This window comes from Esox lucius, chromosome 19 (assembly GCF_011004845.1).
Source record: "Esox lucius isolate fEsoLuc1 chromosome 19, fEsoLuc1.pri, whole genome shotgun sequence".
NCBI classification, from domain to species: Eukaryota; Metazoa; Chordata; class Actinopteri; order Esociformes; family Esocidae; genus Esox; species Esox lucius.
The window spans coordinates 2,144,647-2,172,390 of NC_047587.1; the positions used below are offsets into that span (position 1 = coordinate 2,144,647).

The 27,744-nt window shown below is 41.8% G+C and overlaps 1 pseudogene; it reads right to left on the reverse strand.

Moving 5' to 3' along the window:
- Positions 1-5,003: 5,003 nt before the first annotated feature.
- Positions 5,004-26,264, reverse strand: LOC105031049 (annotated as a pseudogene).
- Positions 26,265-27,744: the final 1,480 nt, after the last annotated feature.

Genomic DNA, 27,744 nt, shown 5'->3' on the forward strand with positions numbered 1-27,744 from the left:
GTTGTATGGCCCAATTAGTGGTTTGTGTAACAGCAGTCCATATTGCGGGGCACATTGTGATGTTGGCACCCCTCAGGCCTGGGACATCCACTGTGGCTCTCTTCCCAATCATGTTCAGAGTTCCTCTCAAAAGGCACAGTGTACAACTGTTTCATCCTTACCTGATGTTTTTTCAGGACTCTACAAATAGTTGTTATGCTTACACTGTGAATATTTGCAAAAGTAATGTTGTCTGCCAAGACTCTGTCTCGAATCTCAGTGAGTTTTATGTCATTGTTTCTGATGACCATATCAACAATGTCAGTTTCCTGCACATCAGTGAACATCCTTCCTCTCCCACCTGTGTGAGGTAACCATTGAGTCCTAAGCAGATATGCAAAAGCAATTACACACAAGTCTATTTACTTCTGTAATGTGCAACTCAGTCAAATGCCCTTGCAGAATACAAGTTACCTGTTGGTTTGCCGGAAAACTCTAACAATAGATGCCACTGTTCAGTGTTGCAGATTTGGCTGCACTCTCTGACCAGCCTCTCTCATTGAGAGACAATGATTTACTACATGATCAATTACAGTAGCTCTGATCTCATCTGAGACTACAGCTCTTGATCTTCCTCTAATTCTTCTTCCACCACACATACGTATTCTTCACCCCCTCCCAGTCACTCTTCTTCCTCTTTCAGCCACTTGTCTATTTCTGTCCGGGTCCATTTTCTGGCTGGGTCCACATCACAATGCAAAACTACTCAGCAGTTGTCTCCTTTTTGTAAGGAAATTGAAAGAGTAACAACTGTGTAGATGTTCATCTACAATGAGAATCAGCTGTGGTTGGTCCAATTGTCCAATTGTTTTTATAGCATCTAATTTTAAGATTTAAAATATATTTCATTAAAATATGACTGTAGAATTGTAGCAAATTGCTGTCATATTCAGCTTTGTATTATGTTATTGTTTTGAACTTAAGTTTAACAGTTTTGAAAACAGTATGTAAGCATGTGCAAATTGGCCTGTAAGTACACAGAGTTTTGGCGGTTGTTGTGTCGAAGTGAGAAAATAATTAATGTAATTTGAAAGATGTAGTCATTGAATTATAAATTTTTATGGACAGAATTTCTAGGCGCAGCCAGGGGCCGGAGGGTGCCAGGTTTGGGGACCACACGATTTCGTCTTTGCTCTTTGCGGATGATGTTGTCGTGTTGGCCCCTTCAAACCAGGACCTTCAGCATGCGCTGGGACGGTTTGCAGCCGAGTGTGAAGCAGTGGGGATGAGAATCAGTACCTCCAAATCCGAGGCCATGGTCCTCAGTCGGAAAAGGGTGGCTTGCCCACTTCAGGTTGGTGGAGAGTGCTTGCCTCAAGTGGAGGAGTTTAAGTATCTAGGGATCTTGTTCACGAGTGAGGGAAGGATGGAACGGGAGATTGACAGACGGATCGGTGCAGCTTCTGCAGTAATGCGGTCGATGTATCGGTCTGTCGTGGTGAAGAAAGAGCTGAGCCTCAAGGCGAAGCTCTCGATTTACCGGTCAATCTACGTTCCTACTCTCACCTATGGTCATGAGCTTTGGGTCATGACCGAAAGGACAAGATCCCGGATACAGGCGGCCGAAATGAGCTTTCTCCGCAGGGTGGCTGGGCGATCCCTTAGAGATAGGGTGAGAAGCTTGGTCACCCGGGAGGAGCTTGGAGTAGAGCCGCTGCTCATCCACATCGAGAGGGGTCAGCTGAGGTGGCTTGGGCATCTGTTACGGATGCCTCCGGAACGCCTTCCTGGGAAGGTGTTCCGGTCCCATCCCACCGGGAGGAGACCCCGGGGAAGACCTAGGACACGCTGGAGGGACTATGTCTCCCGGCTGGCCTGGGAACGCCTCGGTGTCCCCCCGGAAGAGCTGGAGGAAGTGTCTGGGGAGAGGGATGTCTGGGCATCTCTGCTTAGACTGCTGCCCCCGCGACCCGGCCCCGGATGAAGCGGAAGAAGATGAATGAATGAATGAATGAATGAATAGTCATTGAATGCATTTTGTGCCAAAGCAATGATAATTGATCCTCAGTTTAGCCCACTTATACTTCTGTTGTGCTCACTGTGTGAAGAGTTTTGAAAAAGTGACCTAAGTATTGGAAAATGTGTCCTAGCGACTAAAAAACTGTAATCATTCTATGCAGCCATCATAGCGGATAATATACAAAAATAAACAGGACTTTATCTTGTCCCCCTCCCTACTGAAACAGAAAACTCCCCCAGAAGATGAGAGACGTGCGGATCACAAGGTAGCGGAAATGTCTGAAATGGCCTTACTTTGTTATGCAGTAAGTGGACAGTTCTGGAACTTTGTGGTTATGAGTGATCACAGCTGTCAAGCGAGACACTTCAATCTAATCCCATTAGAAATGTACCTCATTTAAACCACTCATTTGCAAGTCTAAAGGACGTCAGCAATGACATGACTTGAGTTTCTTTAGTTTACTGTTCGCCAGCATTTGGACCATGGGGTGCTCATGGTGTTACTGACAAGATCTAATCAAATCAAATCCTTGCATATTCAAAACATTGATTCTAGCTTAGCGAACTGCCTATATTGTGAACGGTTCAGTGCAATGTTGGCATTGACATGATATTTCCAAAAAAGTGCATTATCCATATGATTTCTGTAACAAATGTCTGCCTTGACCTGCTACAAATGTTTTGGTATTTGACTTGATTGTTCACTGTCATTCAAAACTCATATCGCCGACCTGCAGTCGAAAGTTAAATCCAGAACTGGTCCTTGTTTACAGCGACATTGATCACTGTGACCTTAACACCTGGTTAACTGACTATCTCTTCACACACATCAGCTTTAATGGTACCAGCTTACTTAAATATTTCAGGTAAATGCCCTCTATCTTAGTTTACTTCTCAATATCTGCTACTCTGATAGTAACATGCGCTCTGAAAGATACATCGCTGGTCAACCCTAAACCATGTTCTTCCATCAGCTAAAGCTCGCTTTGGTTTGCTGTTGCCAATGACTGGAATGAGTTGCAAAAGACTCTCTAGCTTGACACACTTGTTGCACTAAGAAAATAATGAGCTGCTATTTATAATTGTACCTGCTGAATCTCGTATTCCCATCCCTCTATATTTACTGTTTGTTTTCTATTTATATTCGTATACATTTCAGTTTTACCTTCCCTATGGTCTTTGTGCTTGCATTTAAATGCTTTTTTCCTTGAAAATTGGAATTGGTTCTCAAGCAATTTATCTTGTTAAATAACAGTTACATGAATAAATGCCTGTTTCACTGTGATGACAAACAAGCCACCCACTGCCTGTCGCTCAGATAATGTCAGTTACAGTGGAGGGTGTTGGTTAATCTCAGCTACTGTCAGGGGTTAGTAGATCATCTCAAATACGGTCAGGGGTTGGTAGATCATCTCAGCTATGGTCAGGGGTTGGTAGATCATCTCAGCTACTGTCAGGGGTTAGTAGATCATCTCAAATACGGTCAGGGGTTGGTAGATCATCTCAGCTATGGTCAGGGGTTGGTAGATCATCTCAGCTACGGTCAGGGGTTGGTAGATCATCTCAGCTATGGTCAGGGGTTGGTAGATCATCTCAGCTACGGTCAGGGGTTGGTAGATTATCTAAGCTATGGTCAGGGGTTGGTAGATCATCTAACCTACGGTCAGGGGTTGGTAGATCATCTAACCTATGGTCAGGGGTTGGTAGATCATCTCAGCTACGGTCAGGGGTTGGTAGATCTCAGCTACAGTCAGGGGTTCATCTCAGAAGGATCTCCTCAAACCTAAACAGTCTACATCCCAGAATGATCTCCTCAACCTAACTAGTCGGGCTTAAACTCAGAAGGATGTTCTCAACCCTAACCAGTAAGGATTCATCTCGATTTTCTTTGGTGGAATGCCAGTCTTCTCCAAGACCTGTCCATCATGTTTGTTAACTCATAACATGGTTTCCCTCTCCCAGAGTTGAATGTGAGTGAATATCTGACACAAGACTGAGAACAAACAAGATTAAACAAATATGCATTTTATTATCACAGCAAAAAGACTTGCCATGCAGATGTCTTGGGTATACATTTGATTTAGTGATAAATAAAATGTTTAGGCCCCAAACAATAATTTTGATTCTCATAAAATATCGTTGAGTTTGGGAAACAAATCACCTATAATATATTAAGGCAAAAAAAAAATATGTTTGTCAAATTACCAGGAAAGTTGAAAATATGTCATTTTGACACATCAGGGGTCTTTGTGTTGAAAAGACCCTGGTGTCATTAATGACGTGAAGTCTCATTTACAATATTCCAGCTTTGCCTAAATATGAATCATCATGAATGCTTTCAGAATTGGAAAAATAATGGTGTCACAATGGGCTCTAGACATCCAGTGTAGAAATCTTCATGGTTGCTAAAATCTATCATCATCATTTTCTTCCGCTTATCCGGGGCCGGGTCGCGGGGGCAGCAGTCTAAGCAGAGATGCCCAGACTTCCCTCTCCCTAGACACTTCCTCCAGCTCTTCCGGGGGGACACTGAGGCGTTCCCAGGCCAGCCGGGAGACATAGTACCTCCAGCGTGTCCTAGGTCTTCCCTGGGGTCTCCTCCCGGTGGGACGGGCCCGGAACACCTTCCCAGGAAACATCTGTTCCGAAACAGATGCCCAAGCCACCTCAGCTGACCCCTCTCGATGTGGAGGAGCAGCAGCTCTACTCTGAGCTCCTCCCGGGTGACCGAGCTTCTCACCCTATCTCTAAGGGATTGCCCGGCCACCCTGCGGAGAAAGCTCATTTCGGCCGCCTGTATCCGGGATCTTGTCCTTTCGGTCATGACCCAAAGCTCATGACCATAGGTGAGAGTAGGAATGTAGATTGACTGGTAAATCTTCACCACGACAGACCGATACATCGACTGCATTACTGCAGAAGCTGCACCGATCCGTCTGTCAATCTCCCGTTCCATCCTTCCCTCACTCGTGAACAAGACCCCTAGATACTTAAACTCCTCCACTTGAGGCAGGCACTCTCCACCAACCTGAAGTGGGCACGCCACCCTTTTCCGACTGAGGACCGATCAATTCTCCAAAATTCCAAACTCTGTTAAACTTGACCATTCTGTAAAAAACATTTCAGAACCATTTTACAATTGTCAAATACCATCCAATTTATAAATGAACTCTAAAGCTCCACTACTTTACTATTTTGAGAACACGTGTCTTTCGCCTACTTGAATGACTGGTAGTTGTGTGGCTTAACAGTGCCATTGTGTGACTTCTGAAAGTGATCCCTAAAACTTATTTTACACAAGGAGCAGTTGGACAGGTTTCCTCCAGTGTGAATGGGTTTTGTGGTTTCTGATATAACTCTTTTGACTGAAACTCCTCTCATAAGTGAGGTTACTGGATGTTTTATTAGGGCATTAATGCAAATCAAAGTACTACCCACAACAACAATAGTACAATTACTTCTCTCTTGTGTGAGTGCGCTGGTGTTTTTTCAGAACATCCCCTCTACTGAAGCGCTTCTCACACTGGGAACAGTTGTATGGCTTCTCTCCTGTGTGAATACGCTGGTGTGCTCTGAGAATAAACAATCTACTGAAGCTTTTCTCACACTGGGAGCAGTGGAACGGCTTCTCACCTGTGTGAATGCGCTGGTGTGTTCTGAGAATAAACATTCTACTGAAGCTCTTCCCACACTGGGAGCAGTGGAATGGCTTATCTTTTGTGTGAATGCAGTGGTGTGTTTTGAGATTATCCTCAATATGGAAATTATTTTTACACTGAGTGCAGTGGAACGGCTTCTCTTCTGTGTGAATGCGCTGGTGTATCTTTAATTTTCCTAATTCCCTGAAATTCATTCCACACTGAGAGCAGTAGAATGGCTTCTCTCCTGTGTGATTACCCTGGTGTGCTGTTAAGTGCTGAAGCCGACTGAAAGTTTCACCACATTCTGAGCAGTTAAATGGTTTCTCACCAGTGTGAGTGCGCTGGTGTCTTCTGAGATTACAACCTTGACTGAAAGTCTTTCCACATTGTGAGCATTGGTATGGCTTTTCCCCTGTGTGAATGCGCAGGTGGTTCTTTAAGTTTGCTGACCCTCTGAAACTCTTCCCACACTGGGAACAGTAGTAGGGATTCTCTCCTGTGTGAATGTGTTGGTGTACTGTAAGACTACTCTTGAGACGGAAACTCTTCCCACATTGGGTGCAGTGGTATGGCGTCTCTCCTGTGTGAGTGTGTTGGTGTTTTTTTAGATTAACCTTTTGAGTGTAACTCTTCCCACACTGGGAGCAATGGAAAGGCTTCTCTCCTGTGTGAATGCGCTGGTGAATCTTTAAGGTTCCTGGCTCACTGAAACTCTTCCCACACTGGGAACAGTGGTGAGGTCTTGTCTTGTCTGTCTCAGTTGGTATCAGGGTGGGAGGTGGGTTGGAGGAACTTGAGCTGGATTGTTGGTGTTTTGAGCTGATGGAAGATATGAGACTTTTTACTCTGATCTCTCCACTCCTCAGCAATCTGATGTACACTTCATAGTGACATCTCTTCATATGGTTGTGGAGGTAGATTTGGGAAGTGAATGAGAACGGACATACAGAACAGGAGAAGATCTGGGAACGGGAAGATTTGGTGTTCACATCTGCAAGAGAAAGACAGAAACAAATATACAGCTCCGGAAAAAATTCTGAGACCACTGCACCTTTTTCTTTCCTTTCCAAAAAAGGAAAGTTTTGAGTGAGGAACAGAAGCGTTCAATTAGCAAGTGGTCTTAATTTTAACCCTTCTGTTCCTCACTCAAAACCTTCCTTTTCAACTTTTTTGGAAAGGAAAGAAAAAGGTGCAGTGGTCTCAATTCTTTCCAGAGCTGTATGTGACAAGAATATGACGTCACCCATGAAACAATGCTAATTTGTCATTTAAATCAATCAGGTATGTATGTAGTACTGATCAGTGGGACTGTAAAGTTGATGTACATTAGTGTATTTGGCTGACTTTCAGTGATATGGGCCGGCGGACAGGTTCAGAGCTCCAGACAGATCCTGACCACAATCATGAGCCCTGTATCAGTAAGCCTGGTCTTTACCAGTAGGACAACCTGGCCCTTTGTGTAATGATTGGAACAGGAATTGTAAAGACATGTAAAATGATTAAAGAACAAAAAAAAAAGTAAAAACCTTTTTTTCATTACTGAAAAGACCCTGTGCAAGAAACACAGAAACAATTACCACAGGACTATTTGAAAAAATACAATTTCTTATACAGCACTGTTTTAAAACAAACACTCACTGCTCAGATACATTTTCATATTTACTATTATTATTATTTTTTTAGGTGGCATGAATATTTTGCACTGTATATATTGTGTTTTATTACAGCATAAAATATTTTTTTAAGAATTAAATGCACTATTAATGATGGGATGTGCACATCTGCTCCTGAGCTGAAATATCTAGGTACATGCAAATAAAGCGTAATTCAACTGTTGAATTACACTTTAAGGTTGCCTCAGACAATTAACCATAACAATTACTGACTATGATGGAGAGCTGAAAGTGTGTACAAAAATGTGTACTGCACAGGTCTCAACTTTTCGTGTAAAAACATTTTCCACAGTATGTGACTGGTTACAATCATTAAGTGTGGTGTGAAACAGCATCTAGCTGCACTTTTTGTGTTTTCAAATCGGCACTCCCGCATGAGCAAATACTGAAAGTCAATTACAATTAGATATTTATACTTAGATAATTTTTGTTTTATCTTGCAAGTGAAACTGTTTAGCAATATAGCATGTTCTGACTGGCCAGTCAAGCCTCAACATGCCTACAAATTATTTATAATCATCAAACCCCAGCCCTTTGATGAGATGTCAGTCCTGTGCCGATCATACTTCATTGTGAAAAAAGCTAAACTATTTCGTAATGCCAAATATTTTGCGAACCTTAATAACTACAACAGGGCCCCAAATTGTTTATTTATTAAAAATGCATCCTCAATGTTTATTTATGAAGTGAAACCATACATTCAAGAATGACAGATTTTGGCATCTTGTTTTGAAGTCGGTACTTACTGCTGGAAGTAATAAGATCTCCAGGCTGTTCTTCTTCTTCATCCGGCTCTTCCTCTTTTACTTTGACAGCCATCTGCCTTTCCTCTTCTTCCTCATTCTCCTCCTTCACTCCTAAAACAACTTGTTCTTCCAATGAAACATCCTTTCCCTCTTCCACTCTGAAATTTTCTCTCTCTTCTTTCACTGTGACTGGAAACTCCTCCACCTCCACTTTCACTTCAAATCCTTTTTCCTCTGTTTTTACAACACCCTCTCTGTTCACTACATTTATTTCCTCTGCTTTTACAACACCCTCTCCATTCACTACATTTATTTCCTCTGTTTTTACAACACCATCTCCATTCACTACATTTCTTTCCTCTGCTTTCACTGTAAAACCCTCTTTTTTAAATATTGTGATGATAGAATCTTCTTCTTCGTCTTTCATTCCAAACGTTCCTTGTTCTTCTTTCACAGTGACAATCATTGTTCCTTTTTGTTTCTCATCCTCCTTTTTCACTCCAAAAACACACTGAACCTCCTGGAAAGAGACAATAGGAGTGGCCAATATCACAAATACAACAGTAACAGGGAAGTGAACAAGTGTAACACGAATGTGTTCATGTGTAACATCCCATGGAGCAGACAGGCCTTCCCACTGAAGAAGAGTAACTCAGTCTTGTCAAGATTAAGCTTGAATTGGTGAGCTGACATTCATCAGAGATTTGTCACCGGGCATTTCGCCAGTTTTTAAAGACAGATGGGAATGGTTTCCTACGTACAGATTGGTTTAGCAGATATCATTTCACGTAACCCATTTAACATGATTCTCTTAATGGTTCTGCAAATCACCACTGAACTAACCACATAAAACATGTTGAAACTGTACTTCAGGACTCCACAGTACCTACCCAGGGTTCATTTTACACTGGAGTCATTTAGCAAACACTCTTATTCAGAGCGACTTACAATAAATAAATGTGTCAATAAGAAAGCTGGGTAAAACAGCCACACAGCTTAGTAGTGATTGCATTCTAATCAATTAATTAGTTATTGGCAACAGTAATTGATTGATCTCATCTATGGCCCAGGTACAGATGACCCCAACGTGGAGTTGGTTGCGTCCATTATGTTCCTTCCATTTGGGGCAGAACAGAAACGTGGTTGTTCAGATCTTAATGTAGTGCCGACTGAGGGCACAAAGATCATGACCATCCAGTATTGTTTTTTGGCCTCGTCCCTTGCATACAGAGATTTATCCAGATTATTTGACTCTTTTAATTATATTATGTACCATAGATGATGAGATCCCAAACTTGCCAATTTTATGTTGTGAAGCAATTATTCTGAAATTGTTGCACAATTTGCATGCGCAGCCTTTCACAGAGTGGTGAACACCTCCCGATCCTCACTTCTGAAAGACTCATCCTCTCTGGAGATCTTTTAATACCCAATCATGTTACTGACCTGTTGCCAATTAACCTAATTAGTTGTAAGATATTCCACCAGGTTTAGTTTTTAGCATTACACAACTTTTCCAGTCTTTTGTTGCCTCTATCCCAACTTTTTTTAAACGTATTGCTGGCATCAAATTCAAACTGGGCATATATTTTTCAAGAAACAATAAAATGACTCAGTTTCAAAATTAGGTATGTCGCCTTTGTACTATTTTCTATATACATTTTAAACGATTTGAACATTGCATTCTGTTTTTATTTACATTTTACCCCAACTTCCTTGGGAATTGGGTTGCAGAAGAGAGTTTAATTTATTCAGTTCAGTTTATGCTGCTCACCTTCCTGCAATGCACTGCACATTTTTCTGTGGGCTCTCATGGAAAATCAATGGGGACAAAAAATAATATTTGGGATTGAACCCCTTTAAACGGAAGATATTCACCAGGAGCAACAATGTAGGAAGAATACCCATACAGTATCCAAACATTAAAACCAAACACAGTATCTCTAAGAACAGCTGAACTCACCTCTTTTTGAAGCAGACACTCTATGCTGTATTCACTTGACTTTCGTTCCATGGCCTCTAGCTTCAAATACTGCAAGTCAAAATATAAAAACACTGGAAATGTATCACTGTTGATTAGTCCATCAGAAATGTGTGCAATCAGTAGCTAGAAAAAAAATTAAGGGTGGGGGGGGTCACTGTCTTAACTTTAGTCAGGCATTTTTTTTAATCTGGACCAGTGGAGATCAAGCATGCACATTTATTTATATAGCACTATTCATACATCAAAGCAATTAAATGTGCTTTACAAAGAAAAAGAACAAATATAAAAATACAGTAACATACTCAAATGAAAACTTCAAAACAACATCATAATAAGAAAAATATGTAATAAGAAAATATAAAAAGAATAAAAACAGGATAAAAACATCTATAAGGAAGCTATAAGGCTAAACAGAGGTTAAGTGTAAGTGCTCAGTCATAGGCACGTGAAAAGAGAATTGTTTTAACCAGGATTTAAAAGTTGATCCGTTTGGGGCACGTCTAAGATCTTCTGGTAGTTTATTCCAGTTCTGGGCAGCATAACTGCTAAACCCAGTTTCTCCATGTTTAGTTTGGACTCTGGGCTCTACTAGCTGACCTGTGTTCATGGACCTAAGAGACCTGCTCGGTTTATATTCTTCAAACATATGAGAAATGTATTTGGGTCCTAAACCATTCAGAGATTTATAAACTACAAGCACCACTTTAAAATCTATTCTGTAACTGACTGGAAGCCAATGCAAAGATTTAAAAACCGGGGTGATGTGCTCTGTTCTCTTGGTCCTGGTTAACATTCTAGCAGCAGCATTCTGAATGAGCTGCAGTTGTTTTACAGACTTTTTGGGGAGACCAGTTAAGAAGCCAGTACAGTAGTCAACCCTACTAGAGATAAAAGCATGGGACACCAGCATTTGATTCTGGCTATATTTTTAAGATGATAGAATGCTGTTTAGATGACCGCTTTGATAAGACTGTTAAATGTGAGTCTATCAGAACACCAAGATTACGCACTTGATCCCTGGTTTTAAGGGCCAGAAAATCCAGCTCTTTACTAATACTAGTTATTTTATTTTTGTTGCCAAACACAATAATCTCATTGTTTTATCTTGGTTTAATTGTAGACAATTTTGGTTCATCCAGGTATTTATGTGCTCTGTACAGTGACACCGAGAGTCTATTGAGCTCTTATCATACAGTTCGAGAGCCATATATATTTGAGTATCATGGACATAGCTGTGGTAGTTAATGTTGTTCTGTAGAATTTGGCCCAGAGGTAGCACATAGAGATTGAACAGAAGTGGTCCGAGAACTGATCCCTGTGGAACTCTGCATGTCATAGTCACCCTATCAGATTAATGATTACCAATGATGACAAAGGAACTCCGGCCATCTAGATAAGATCTGAACCAATCAAGGACTGTCCCGGAGAGTCCTACCCAATTTTCCAGCCTATCTATAAATGTTCTATGATCTACAGTGTCCAATGCTGCACTGAGATCTAATAGAACCAGAACTATTATTTTATCTAAATCAGTATTCAGCCGTATATCATTTAAAACTTAAATCAGGGCCGTTTCAGTACTGTGGTGGGGTCGGAAGCCTGACTGAAATTTGTCTAAGAGATCCCTTAAGGTCACAAAATTGCTGAGTTGATTGACGACAACCTTCTCAATGATCTTGGCTATAAAAGGGAGATTTGATACAGGTCTATAGTTGTTCATTATAGATGCATTCAGTGTTCTCTTTTTTATTAGTTGTTTAATGGCAGCTGTTTTTAGAGACTTTGGGAAAATGCCTGATTGCAGAGTGCTATTAACTATTTGCTGTAGGTCCATTGTTATAGAGTAAAAAAAAAAAAAAGTAAAGTCTGATGCCAGTGTGTCAAGACAACATGTGGAAGCTTTAAGATGTCGAACTGTTTCTTCTAGGGATTTTTGATCAATTGTATTAAATTGCGACATAACCAAGTTATGTCTTGGTGACGGTACGGAGTCCTTGTTAGACTGTGTAGTTCTGATGGTCTGTCTAATACTTATATTTTTTTCACTAAAGAAACAAGCAAATTCATTGCATTTCACAGTGGACATGAGTTCTGATGCCAGCTGCTTTATTGGGTTTGTAAGCTTGTCGACCGTGACAAATAGAGTGCAGGTATTTTTTATATTCTTGTTGATCATTCAAGATAAATGTTGCTGTCTGGCCCTGTGTAACTCATTGTTGAAGCTACCAAGGCTTTGTTTATAGATGTCATAGTGAATTTATAGAGTTTTTCTCCTCTTATGTTCTGCTTTCCTACATTCTCTTTTCAGGGTTCTTCCCATCATGGTGGTTCTCCATGGTGTTTTCTGTTTGCTCATAGTTTTCTTTACCTTTACCGGTGCAACACGATCCATGACATTCAATATTTTGGCATTAAAATGATCCAGGAGTACATCAACTGACTCAGCACATATTATTGGAGAGATAACTATGGCTTCCATAAACTGAGCACTGGTACTCTCATTGATGTACCTTTTCTTAACAGAAACAGAGTTTAAAGCAGTCAAGTAATTTGTAATCAATGAAATTCCAACTGTGCTCAGTGTTTCTTATTGTATCTCGATGACTGGCCAGATGCTGCGCCTAATCCCAGTATCTCTATATGGGCACACTCACTGTAAAGTTGTTACAAAGTGGACACATTGGCCAGAGCAAACCATTTATAACGTGAAAATGTTCCTCCGGAAATATACACCAAATACAGGAAAAAATATTCAATATTTTCTATTCATATCCTATCCAAGCGCAATCGGTGATCTGCGTGGATTTTGCACTTCTCGATTAAATGTACTGCGCCGTCAGTTTGCAGCAATGAAAATTAAATATTCGCTACAAAATTTGCACTATAAATGGAATGCTGGCTTGATCACTGAACATGTCCCATTAATCTACAACAAGACGTGAATTCAGGAAATATCTGGCATCTGACTACCATTGCTGCGACCCATTTCCATACAGCATCAGGCATTAAGTTCACGGGAAACGTCTGCACTAGACTCGCCATAGACAATGGAACTCCACGCTGCGTGAGTATTTCTGTTGTGATGCAGCCTACAGGTTCTACGATGATCACAAACCTTTCCATGCAGGGCAAAGTATTGCACCAATCAAGGACAAAGGCTTCTTCCCCAAAAAGATCTATAGGCTTATATGTGTGCCACTCCATGTTGTTTAGTCTAACGGATTGAGAGCGAAGATTAAGACCAAATGTACTGTAAAGATGATAGTTTGTGATATATGTTAGAAACAATGGTACCGTATGATAACGCTAAATTGTGATTCAGATCCATATGATATGCCATGAGATAAGAAACCATTTCAATTGTGATTTTGAACGTTTTTGGTTCTACATTTCCATATAAATGGCGTGATTGGTAAAAATGATTTCGACCTGGATTGTATTCGTGTAGTTAGACAAACATCCACATCTCAGCTAGCTAGTGGCAAACTCGTAGCTATAAAAATTATTTAGCTAGCTATACTTCATTATGTAAGTTAAAAACAAATTAGCCAAGTTTATTTTACAAATCCTTATACGCATTGCCTCTGACGCGCTAACCCTTATACTAAACACCATTAACATAGCAAATTCAAAGTATTTGTTGTATGCTAGCTTGCTACTTACCTTTTGACACATTTATCTTTTTTCACGAGTACTCTGCCTGCAGTAGGGATGGCCAAACCAGATTAGCGTTATTTTGCAGCAGGAAGTTATGCTGGCAGCACTCAGATTTTCTTTATCACAATTAAAGCCATCATCGAAATTTATAAGGCCATATAGTTAATCTAATCTGTAAACAAAAGATCAGAGAGAATAGGAAAATGAAGAAAATGCTGGCTAGATCAGTTTTCTTTTTCAAAATAAAAGCCATCATTGAGATATATATCAATGATGGCTTTTATTTTGAAAAAGGAAATCTGAGTTAGAGCTGCTAGCATAATATCCTGCTGCTAGAAGAACGGTAATGAAGCCTCGTTTGGCCATCACTTGACTGCAGAACTATGACGTCATAATCTTATAATAACGAAGAAACCTTATTATTATTATTCCGATTTGGGTGGCAGATCGCATCCAACTGAAGGTGCATATACCGCCCTCTACTGCACTGGAGTGTGAGAATGGTCACGGCCTCCCTACTTAAAATCCTCACAAAAAGACTACCTCCTTTTATAACTAGCTCCTTCCCTTTCCCACACCCAAGAACACCAACCGTCTTCTCCCCACTTAGCCTCCATTACCTGGTCATACAATCTTCCCCTATCAACATCATATTTCACCTCCCACCGGCCCAATCTCGCCCCAACATGCATATCCATCTCGCTCCCATCTGAACTGCCATCCATGCCAACCTCAGTCACAGCGCAGCTGTGCAACCTGCTTTGTGTTTTTTGCTGTAAAGTGTCCTTGGATCTCAGGGACCTTGTTGCACTACTGGACTCTGACACTGATGAACAAAGTCTGATAAGTACCTTATTGCTGCCATCTCTGCATTTCATTGCATGCTACCTTCAATTTGCCTTCATTGCACATCTATACATTCCACTTGTAATATACATTATACTTAATACTTGTTCTGCCCTCTTCTATTTGCACGTCTGGTTGGATGCTAACTGCATTTTGTTGTACTGTACTCATACTTAGGTTATTTGGTAACAGGTCAGTAACGTGTGGGTATACAAAGAGCATCCCAGAGAGGATGAGTGTTTCAGAAGTAAAGATGGGTAGGGGTTCACCACTCTGTGAAAGACTGCGCAAGCAAATAGTGCAACAATATAAGAATAACGTTTCTCAACGTCAAATTGCAAAGAGTTTGGGGATGCATTTAAAGCAGACATGATTCTGTAGTGGACATCACTGCATGTGCTCAGGAACACTTCCAAAAATCACTGTCTGTGAACACAGTACATTGCTGCATCAACAAAGTTAAAACTCTACCATGCAAAGAAGAAACCATAATAAACAAGATCTAGAAACGCTACCGACTTCTCTGGGCCTGAGCTCATTTTAGATGGACTGACACAAAGTGGAAAATTGTCCTGTTGTCCAACAAACAAAAAACTTTAATTATTTTTGGGAATCATGCCACGTCCTCCAGACTAAAGAGGAGAGAGACCATCTCGAGTGAAAGAGTCCGGGTGCTAAACAAGCCTGCCTGCAGTCCAGACCTGTCACCCATTGAAAACATTTCGCGCATTATGACAAAAAATATGACAAAGGGGACCACAAACTGTTGAGCAGCTGAAGTCCTATACAGTATCTCACAAAAGTGACAACACTGAAGAAATGACTCTATGCTACAATGTAAAGTAGTGAGTGTACAGCTTGTATAACAGTGTAAAATTGCTGTCCTCTCAAAATAACACAACACACAGCCATTCATGTCTAAACCGCTGGCAACAAAAGTGAGTACACCCCTAAGTGAAAATATCCAAATTGGGCCCAAAGTGACAATATTTAGTGTGGCCACCAACATTTTCCAGCACTGCCTTAACCCTCTTGGGCATGGAGTTCACCAGAGCTTCACAGGTTGCAACTGGAGTCCTCTCTTCCACTCCTCCTTGACAACATCTCGGAGCTGGTGGATGTTAGAGACCTTGCGCTCCTCCACCTTCCGTTTGAGGATGCCCCACAGATGCTCAATAGGGTTTTGGTCTGGAGACATGCTTGGCCAGTCCATCACCTTTACCCTCAGCTTCTTTTGCAAGGCATTGGTTGTCTTGGAGTTGTGTTTGGAGTCGTTATCATGTTGAAATACTGCCCTGCAAACGGAGGGGATCATGCTCTGCTTCAGTATGTCACAGTACATGTTGGCATTCATGGTTTCCTCAATGAACTGTAGCTCCCCAGTGCCGGCAGCACTCATGCAGCCCCAGACCATGACACTCCCACCACCATGCTTGACTGTAGGCAAGATATACTTGTCTTTGTACTTTGTACTCACCTGGTTGTTGTCACACACGCTTGACACCATCTGAACCAAATAATTGTATCTTGGTCTCATCAGACCACAGGACATGGTTCCAATAATCCATGTCCTAATTCAGCTTGTCTTCAGCAAACTGTTGGCGGGCTTTCTTGTGCATCATCTTTAGAAGAGGCTTCCTTCTGGGACGACAGCCATGCAGACCAATTTGATGCAGTGTGCGTCGTATGGTCTGAGCACTGACAGGCTGACCCCCCACCCCTTCAACCTCTGCAGCAATGCTGGCAGAACTCATATCTATTTCCCAAAGACAACCTCTGGATATGACGCTGAGCACGTGCACTCAACTTCTTTGGTCGACCATGGCGAGGCCTGTTCTGAGTGGAACCTGTCCTGTTAAACCACTGTATGGTCTTGGCCTCAGTGCTTCAGCTCAGTTTCAGGGTCTTGTCAATCTTCTTATAGCCTAGGCCATCCTTATGTAGAGCAACAATTCTTTTTTTCAGATCCTCAGAGAGTTCTTTGCCATGAGTTGCCATGTTGAACTTCCAGTGACCAGTATGAGGGAGTGTGAGAGCGATGACACCAAATTTAAAACACCTGCTCCCCATTCACACCTGAGACCTTGTAACAGTAATGAGTCACATGACACCGGGGAAAATGGCTAATTGGGCCCAAGTACTCACTTTTGTTGCCAGCGGTTTAGACATTAATGGCTGTGTGTTGACATGTTTTGAGGAGACAGTAAATTTACACTGTTATACATTAACTACTTTACATTGTAGCAAAGTGTCATTTCTTCAGTGTTGTCACGTCAAAAGATATACTCAAATATTTACATACATGTGAGGGGTGTACTTATGTTTGTGAGATAATGTATCAAGAAAGAATGGGAATACATTTCACTTTCAAAACTAGTTTGTCTCCTCAGTTCCCAAACACTAACAGATTATTGTTATAAGGTGATGCAACACAGTGGTGAACATGCCCCTGTACCAACTTTTTTGAAAGGTGTTGCTGGCATCAAATAAAAAATGGGCATGTTTTTCCAAAAACAATACCATCTCTCACTTTCAACATTTAATACGTTCCTTTTGTATTATTTTCAATTAAATACAGCGACAAATTATTTGCACATCATTGCATTCAGTTTTTATTTGCATTTTATACAGTGTCCCATAATCTTTGGAAACCGGGTTGTTATATACAAATTATTTAAGACTGAACTTAATGTTATAACTTTCTCAAGTCACTTTCAAAAACGATCATGTGTTTCACATATTTGAATGCAAGGGTATTGAAAACCTCGGAACAAAACATTACAGAATTGAGATGATTATGGACATGTATCCATGATCTAGCTCAGTGTTTTCCAATCCTGGTCATTAGGACCCAAAGGGGTGTATGTTTTTGTTGTTGCCCTAGCACTCACCCCCCCCCGATTCAAGACCTGATCATAGGTTGATTATGTAACTCAAGTATGTAAGGTCGTAGGGCAACATTTGAAACAGGTGTGTGAGTGCTAGGGCAAATACTTGCACCCTTTTGGGTCCTGAAGACCTGGATTGGGAAACACTGAATTCTAGCCTGATGAATTATGATGAAGGCTGTGTATCGCCATCTAGTGGTTATTTTACATAACAACTAATTAGAGTACACTATTTGCTTTTTACATTTCCGTCACCTCCAGGTCTCACCAGTCTGAAGTATTTGTCTCTGTTGACAAGGAACTTTCTTCTTAAAAAATAGTCTGTGTAGGTGTCCTTTCTTGTTCTATTGTTTTTGGTCTCTGTTGATGGTGTCCTTTGCATCTGGTTCCAATGTTTTGGCAAAAGCTGAAACTAACGCAAACTAAGAGTGGTGATGTCGTTTACCTCAAACAACTTCCTGATGTTGTCTTCCCAGAGAGAATGGTTTCTTTTTTGCAACTACTTGTGTTATCATTACTGCCCTGATACTTCCTATGCTCACTGGTCAGTTTTGTTTACAAATGATGTCCCATGGTGAATATAGGACAGGCTACTATTTTATTTTCATATGGATAAAATAAAGCCGCAATTATATCAACATAAAGGCATTGCATTACACAAATTGCTAAATCTAGCTAGTTAGCTAATCTGCCATCTAATGACAGCTAATACTTACAAACTCGTGTCTTCATGGGTTCACCTCAGTACGGTTTGGATTATGGTCTTCCGGTGCCTACAGTGGTTAGGGTACATACAGTGGGGAGAACAAGTGTTTGATACACTGTCGATTTTGCAGGTTTTCCCACTTACAAAGCATGTAGAAGTCTGTAATGTTTATCATAGGTACACTTCAAACAAAAATCCTGAAAATCACATTGTATGATTTTTAAATAATTAAAGTATTTGATCACCTACCAACCATTAAGAATTCCGGTTCGCAGAGATCTGTTAGTTTTTCTTTAAGAAGCCCTCCTGTTCTCCACTCATTACCTGTATTAGCTGCACCTGTTTGAACTCGTTACCTGTATAAAAGACACCTGTCCACACACTCAATCAAACAGACTCCAACATCTCCACAATGGCCAAGACCAGAGAGCTGTCTAAGGACATCAGGGATAAAAGTGGAGACCTGCTCAAGGCTGGGATGGGCTGCAGGATAATAGGCAAGCAGCTTGGTGAGAAGGAAACAACTGTTGGCACAATTATTAGAAAATGGAAGAAGTTCAAGAAGATGGTCAGTCTCCCTCGGTCTGGGGCTCCATGCAAGATCTCACTTTGTGGGGCATCAATGATCATGAGGAAGGTGAAGGATCAGCCCAGAACTACACAGCAGGACCTGGTCAATGACCTGAAGAGAGCTGGGACCACAGTCTCAAAGAAAACCATTAGCAACACACTATGCAGTCATTGATTAAAAAACTGCAGCGCACACAAGGTCCCCCTGCTCAAGCCAGCGCATGTCCAGGCCCATCTGAAGTTTGCCAATGACCATCTGGATGATCCAGAGGAGGAATGGGAGAAGGTCATGTGGTCTGATGAGACATAAATAGAGCTTTTTGGTCTAAACTCCACTCGCCGTGTTTGGAGGAAGCAGGATGAGTACAACCCCAAGAACACCATCCCAACCGTGAAGCATGGAGGTGGAAACATCATTCTTTGGGGATGCTTTTCTGCAAAGGGGACAGGACGACTGCACCGTATTGAGGGGAGGATGGATGGGGCCATGTATCGCGAGATCTTGGCCAACAACCTCCTTCCCTCAGTAAGAGCATTAAAGATGGGTCGTGGCTGGGTCTTCCAGCATGACAACGACGAAACACACAGCCAGGGCAACTATGGAGTGGCTCCGTAAGAAGCATCTCAAGGTCCTGGAGTGGCCTAGCCAGTCTCCAGACCTGAACCTAATAGAAAATCTTTGGAGGGAGCTGAGTCCATATTGCCAAGCGACAGCCCCGAAACCTGAAGGTCTGTATGGAGGAGTGGGTCAAAATCCCTGCTTCAGTGTGTGCAAACCTGGTCAAGAACTACAGGAAACATATGATCTCTGTAATTACAAAGGTTTCTGGACCAAATATTAAGTTCTGCTTTTCTGATGTATCAAATACTTATGTCATGCAATAAAATGCAAATTACTTAAAAATCATTCAATATGATTTTCTGGATTTTTGTTTTAGATTCCGTCTCTCACAGTTAAAGAGTACCTATGATAAAATGTACAGACTTCTACATGCTTTGTAAGTGGGAAAACCTGCAAAATCGGCACTTTATCAAATACTTGTTCTCCCCGCTGTATACTTTTAGCATACTCCTACATATTGCATATTGCAAACAAAAGCCTACCAGAGGAATTCTCTGATATGGTCGATGGATGAAGTTGTCAGTGGAATGTAGACCATATAGGGGATAGAATGATGCTGTTAATGGCACAGTCAAAACTACTTTAGCTGGTAGCAAACAGCGTCTTTCAGAGAAATTCACCCGTTGGACCATTTCACACTTTGTGTTACTACATGAAATCAAAAGGGATTCAACACAAGAAAAGTCTGTTATGTAAAAGTAAAAATTAAATGTGCAAATTGTAGTTAACTAATGACAAATTTAAAACAGAAAAATTTGTCGTCTTTCCTACATAAGTTTCCACTGCATAACGAAAGTGTGTGTATATTCCGATAAAATAGGCTAATTTCGCTAGTGACAACAGTATCTGGCTCAGTGTAGGTGTTGTTTTAAACCACGCCTGTGATGACATCATCGCTGATCAACAGATGCTATGGCTTGGGAAAGTAATGACTGTAAATAAATTCCAGACAATTCTAAAAATGCAAACTCCAGGCTGGGGCAGAAGTAAAGAATAGCTTATTGTGAAATATGACACAATTTTTACTTTAGAGCCCTTTAACTGTAGAGCTCAGAGACAGAATGACAGATTTTTCACCTTGTCAGCTCAACATTTCAATCTGGCAACCTTTTCATCACTGGTTAAATGGTTTAACCACTAGACTACCCTGCAGTTAAACTTGACCATTCTGTTAACATCATCAATCGTTTTACTTATGTCATATACCACTCTGTTTACAAATGAAAACGAAATCTTCACTTCTTTTCTATTTTGAGAACAATGACATATCATTAACCAATTTCCATGACTGGAAGTAGTTTGGCTTCTGTCTTCTGTTCTGACAGCGTTTACAATGGAAGCAGCGGAACAGCTTTCCTCCTGTGTGAATGGGTTTGGTGTTTTTTGAGATTACTCTGTTGACTGAAACTCTTTGTGCATTGGGAGCAGTGGAACTGTTTCTCTCCTGTGTGATTTCCCTGATGTGCTGTTAAGTGCTGCAGCCGACTGAAAGTTTCCCCACACTGAGAGCAGCTGAATGGTTTCTCTCCAGTGTGAGTGCGCTGGTGTCTCCTGAGATTACTACCTTGACTAAAACTCTTCCCACACTGGGAGCAGTGAAACGGCTTCTCTCCTGTGTGTATGCGTAGGTGTCTTCTAAGACTAACCTCTTGAATGAAACTCTTCCCACACTGAGAGCACTTGTATGGCTTCTCTCCTGTGTGAATGCGTGAGTGGTTTTTTAAGTTTGCTGACCCTCTGAAATTCTTCCCACACTGAGAACAGTGGTAGGGCTTCTCTCCTGTGTGAATGTGTTGGTGTTTTCTGAGTATACCCTCTCGACTGAAACTCTTCCCACACTGGGAACAGTGGTAGGGCTTCTCTCCAGTGTGAGTGCGGTGGTGTATTTTAAGACTACTCTTGTGACTGAAACTCTTCCCACACTGGGAACAGTAGTGAGGTGTCGTCTTGTGTGTCTCTCTATGATCCAAGATGGGAGGTGGTTTGGATGAACCTGAGGTGGTTTCATGATATTGTGAGCGGCTTGGGGACATAAGATTTTCTGCTCTGATCTCTCCACTCCTCAGTAGTCTGATGTACTCTTCATGGTGACATCTCTTCAAGTGCTTGTGAAGGTATGTCGTAGATGTGAAGGAGGACGGACACCAGGAACAGGGGAAGATCTGAATCTGTGAAGAGGTAATGTCTGAGAGACAGACAGTGTAGAGAGAGATGGATTAGAGAGTGAGGGAGTACAGAGAGACCTAAATACATGGCAGGACATGCAGTTCTTTCAGAACAATCTACTCCCTGTATCACTGTCAAGGTAATGAAGACCAAAGAACTCTCTGAAGATGTCAGAAAATCCAACAGTAATGTTGTGGCTTCTGATTATTAAAAAAACACCAATCTTCGCCTAAAGAATTACATCACGGGTATCTTCTAACAAGCTGTGAATGATTTGTGAGACAAAACAAGAAGGGCTTTCCACACAATCAAAGATAAAATTAATCATCAAAACAAAAGCTGTTCAACACACATCTAAAGAAAGGCGAATGCTAAACATTCTACGATGTACAAAATTCTTCTTCAGAGAAATGTAACCTTGACAAAAGCCTCCTAAGTCTGCTGGTTCTGTTCCACTGATCACAAACCCAAACAGACCCAACAGAGCTCTAGTAGCCAACACAGACCACAGGGAGAAATGACATTTTATGAGATGAGCTGTAGGGGATTGATGTATATTCCAGTTGTGTATATGTTTGATTGATGGGTCTTTTGAGGTAATATAATAGGTGTTATTATGATGTGCACAACATTTAGTATAATATCACATCTCAGTTAGTCATGAATTCTGTGGTTGAAAGCCTTTTTTGGCAAATGACATATTATTCAGTTTTCAGGGACCTTCTTTGGCTTGACTGCAGCACTTTTATAACCAGTGGACAAAACATGATCTAATAAGGTTGATAACCACTCGTAGCTTTAACAATTCCCAGAGTAAAGAACAAGATATTCAGTAACTATAGAGTTTGTCCCCCTGTTAAGACAATACTCACCGCAGCGTCTGATCTGATCCATGTCCTCCTCCTCCTCCTCCCTCTCCTCTTCCACTGTGACAGTCACCTCCCCTTCCTTTTCTTCCTCATTGTCGTCTTTCATTACAAAAACCTCCACTGTAACATCCTCCTCTTTCACCTTGGAAGCTCCATTCCCTTCTTTCACTGTAACATCCTCCTCTTTTAATCTTGTGATGGTAGCTTCCACATCCTCCTTTTTCACACCAAAGGCTTCTTGTTCTTCCTCCTTCACTGTGATGGTCACCTCCTCCTCCTCTCCTTTCACTACATCACTCCAGCATCTCTCCAGACGAGGGGTCCAGTCATCTTTCTCCTCTGAGTCACTGGCTGACAGAAGTGGATCGATGTTCTCTAGTCTAGATCTGCCTCTCCTCATAAACCCAGGTACTGGAGAGTTCAGCCCTGAGGGACACATGACATGAGTGAACAAATTTGACACAGCACCATACAACACAAAGACCGTCAGACACAAAGGGACAGTTGGTGATGGAGACCTAGAGAGGCCTGCCACTCATCTTTCAACGTGATGCTTTGCCATCCTGTAACCATCCCTGTAGTGCAGCCATTTCATTTCCTTCTGATTTGGGTACATTGTTCCAGGAATCTACAGGCTTTTTCAAAGCTACTTTTTAGCAGCTGTAATATGGCTGTTCTGTTCTTGAGGCTTACAAGTGGTGTGCATTATGTAGCCTCTGAGGTTATGCTGGTGTCTTCTTCTGTGAATGGTAGTCTTTGACCGATTTATGCTTACCTACAGGGGAGTTTTTCCAGATCTGCTGGAATGTAGTTTTGTTTTTCATGATAACAATTGAAAGTATTCCACAGTTATCCAGTATGGTGGTCTGTGTCTACTAGGTTATTACCATTGATGAGCTCACCATTTTGGCACACAAGAGTTGCATGGACACTTCTTTGGTCCTGGTGTTGTCAGACACCAGCAACAGACACTAAATGCAAAGCCTAACAGCCAGGGAGGTCTGCAAATCTCCACGTTATGTTTGGTTTTAACCTGATATTATATTTTTGTTGTGGGTCTTGGGCATATTTTGGAAGAGCATCCACATCTAGGTGGAGTTGCTATCATGTTGAATGCTTTCCATTTGTAAATTATTTGCTTCACAGTGGACTGACAGAGCTCAAATCTTTTAATAATAATAATTTTAACTTGTACAGCGTTTTTTCGAGATACTCAAACCACTTCACAGGGTGAGCATATGCAGTAAAATCACTTTAATAGCTACAAACAAAAGGTAAAATTAAATAAATCACAACTATACGACCCCTGTTGAATAGTTATGTGATGGTGCTTTCATTTATGTTAAATTAAACACACACACACACACACACACACACACACCCTTGTATTTCTATCCTTGTGGGGAGCAGAAACCAAATGACTAGATTATAATTTAAAACAGCAAACCCTTTCATTAGGGTGTCATGAAGGCACACGCGGTGCGTTTTTTAAATGATCATCTTGCCCAATAGAAAAAAGGCTTTTTAACAACAATAATCCATGAGTGCCTCAAATACAATTCTTATACTATTATTATCTGATCTCCCTTCCAAGAGCAGAGTAGGAGTTTGACTTGACTTTAGAACTGAAGCACTCCTGCTGCAACTTCTTCAGAACTAATTTCATTGATGGACGTTTGATTGCACAGGGGTACCTTGGGAGATCCCGAGGCCCATAACAGAGATCAGATGCCAGGGTGATGTCACGTTCCAGGGTGATGTCATGTTACACCGCTCCATTCCTCAAGGATGTGTCCATTCCCTACGGATGTGTCCATTCCCTACGGATGTGTCCATTCCCTAAGGATGTGTCCATTCCCTAAGGATGTGTCCATTCCCTAAGGATGTGTCCATTCCTGAAAGCTGAAAATGTCCCAGATCCTCCACGGCCTGTATCCTCTCCAGACTCCCAATGGGCATGTTGGAATGCTCTGGATGAATGGTGCTTCCAGCTCCACCAAGCTCCCGTCGACATCCACCAAGCTCCCGTCGACATCCACCAAGCTCCCGTCGACATCCACCAAGCTCCCGTTGACATCCACCAAGCTCCCGCCGACATCCACCAAGCTCCCGCCGACATCCACCAAGCTCCCGCCGACATCCACCAAGCTCCCGTTGACATCCACCAAGCTCCCGTCGACATCCACCAAGCTCCCGCCGACATCCACCAAGCTCCCGTCGACATCCACCAAGCTCCCGCCGACATCCACCAAGCTCCCGCCGACATCCACCAAGGGTTTAAAGGATTTGTACATCATTGCATTCTGTTTTTCTCACAGCGTCCCAAAAACGTAAACTTGTAAATGTCAATAAGAAAACAATATTCCCAATTTAGATCAAACCAGGAAGTCAGTAAGATCGGGGAGGTCACTCTCAGTTTGCGTGAACGTGTCCAACCTGCCTAAAGGGGGGAAAGGACAGGACGACGCCCCGCCACCCCCACCACCCTAATCAGCATCACTCCATGGAGCTCACTGACACGTCACGGCTCGAACCTGGCATTTGCAGGACATCTTCGCATTACGAAACAGCATCGCAGAGTGCTGCACCATCTGGGAGACTGCTTATATTATTTAGTTAACATTCTAGAAAGATGCCAAATGCATTTTAGCATCCATTTGTATATCTTAAACACCAGAAAGAATGAGATGAGAGAAGAATGAGATGACCGTATTAAAATCTAGACCAAATATCTCTAATGAGTACAAAGATAGAAAACAAAAGTTTGCAGTTTAACTACGAACAGAGAAAGATTGTAAATGAAATCACATTTGATTTAACTTTCCACTGTAATAATTCCTACAGGACAGAACAACACTGAAGAGTAGAACCTATGTCCTTTTAAAAGAAATGTAATACTGTACTCACTGCTGGAGTTAATCCGATCTCCGATCTCTGCTTCATCCTCCTTTTTTTCTTCCATTACGACAGTCAGCACCTCTTCTCCTTCACTCTCTCCTTTCACTGTGACGACCTCCCCATTAACTGAGAAGGCTTCTTCCTCTCCTTTCACTGTGATAGTCATTTCCTCCTCCTCAACTTTCAATGCATCTCTCCAGCATCTCTCCAGATGACGGGTCCTATCACCTTCTTTATCAGAGTTGCTGGGTGATAGAAGTGGATCCATGTTCTCCAGTCTAGATCTGCCTCTCCTCATAAACCCAGGTACTGGAGATTTCAGCCCTGAGGTACACATGACATGAGTGAACACAGTAGCAACAACACTATACATCACAGAAGCAGGGAGAGACTCCCATTCGACTAAATTGAAACACAAGTAGTTAATAGTGACTTACTACATGAATCTATTAACTACTAAAATCTCCATATTTCTCAGTTTCCATGAGGCACACTTACCTTCAGCCAACAAAGCCAGGTGGCTCCTCTTCATGTTTCTCTACCTCACTTTCTTAAGTTTCACCTGGCATGTAGGTTAGCTCCATCTTTTTAGAAAAATGTCTTTAAATCTCTGACATCATCCTCTGGTAGTGCACAAGGAGAGACACAAAGCAATCTCCCGAACACATCAGGGGTGCATTTAGATTGCCACAAACAAACAGAACCCAACAACACAGACATAATGATATGACATAATGGTGACTACTACCGGGGCTTTTCAATGGAGATGTTATATTTTCCCATGGATCCAGGTCAATTTTTTACTAATTTGAACTTAGAAAATCTGTCAGAAGCCAAATTAGCCTGACTGGAGGCTCCATCCACATACTCTCACAAGAGGTGAAGATCTCAGAAGATCTTGTGTGTCATTCACTTATCCAGATTAAACCCCAATCAGCCATAACATTATGACCACTGACAGGTGAAGTGAATAACACTGATACACCCATCAGCCATAACATTATGACCACTAACAGGTGAAGTGAATAACACTGATACACCCATCAGTCATAACATTATGACCACTGACAGGTGAAGTGAATAACACTGATACACCCATCAGCCATAACATTATGACCACTAACAGGTGAAGTGAATAACACAGATACACCCATCAGCCATAACATTATGACCACTGACAGGTGAAGTGAATAACACTGATACACCCATCAGCCATAACATTATGACCACTGACAGGTGAAGTGAATAACACTGATACACCCATCAGCCATAACATTATGACCACTGACAGGTGAAGTGAATAACACTGATACACCCATCAGCCATAACATTATGACCACTGACAGGTGAAGTGAATAACACTGATACACCCATCAGTCATAACATTATGACCACTGACAAGTAAAGTGAATAACACTGATACACCCATCAGCCATAACATTATGACCACTGACAGGTGAAGTGAATAACACTGATACACCCATCAGTCATAACATTATGACCACTGACAAGTAAAGTGAATAACACTGATACACCCATCAGCCATAACATTATGACCACTGACAGGTGAAGTGATTAACACTGATACACCCATCAGCCATAACATTATGACCACTGACAGGGGAAATGAATAACACTGATACACACATCAGCCATAACATTATGACCACTGACAGGTGAAGTCTATAACACTGGTAATCTCGTCATCATGGCACCTCTCAGTGGGTGGGATACATTAGGCAGCAAGTGAACATTCTGTCCTCAAAGTTGAAGTGTTAGAAGCAGGAAAAATGATCTGAGCGACTTTGACAAGGGCCAAATTGTGATGGCTAGATGACTGGGTCAGAGCATCTCCAAAACTGCAGCCCTTGTGGGGTGTTCCCAGCCTGCAGGGGTCAGTACCTATCAAAAGCGGAAAAGCGGTGAACTGGCAACAGGGTCATGGGTGGCCAAGGCTCAATGATTCACGTGGGGAGCGAAGGCTGGCCTGTGTGTTCTGATCAAACAGATGAGTTACTATAGCTCAAACTGCTGAAAAAGTGAATGCTGGTACTGATAGAAAGGTGTCAGAACACACAGTGCAACACAGTTTGTTGCGTATGGGGCTGCGTAGCCGCAGACCAGTCAGGGTGCCCATGCTGACCCCTGTCCACTGCCGAAAGCCCCTACAATGGGCATGTGAGCATCAGACCTGGACCATGGAACAATGGAAGAAGGTGGCCTGGTCTGATGAATCACGTTTTATTTTACATTACATGGATGGCTGGGGGCGTGTTGCTTACCTGTAGAACACATGGCACCAGGATGCACTATGGGACGGCAAGCCGGCGGGGGCAGACTGATGCTTTGGGCAATGTTCTGCTGGGAAACCTTGGGTCCTGCCATTCATGTGGATGTTATTTTGACAAGTACCACCTACCTAAGCATTGTTGCAGACCATGTGCGCCCTTTCATGGCAACGGTATTCCCTGATGGAATTA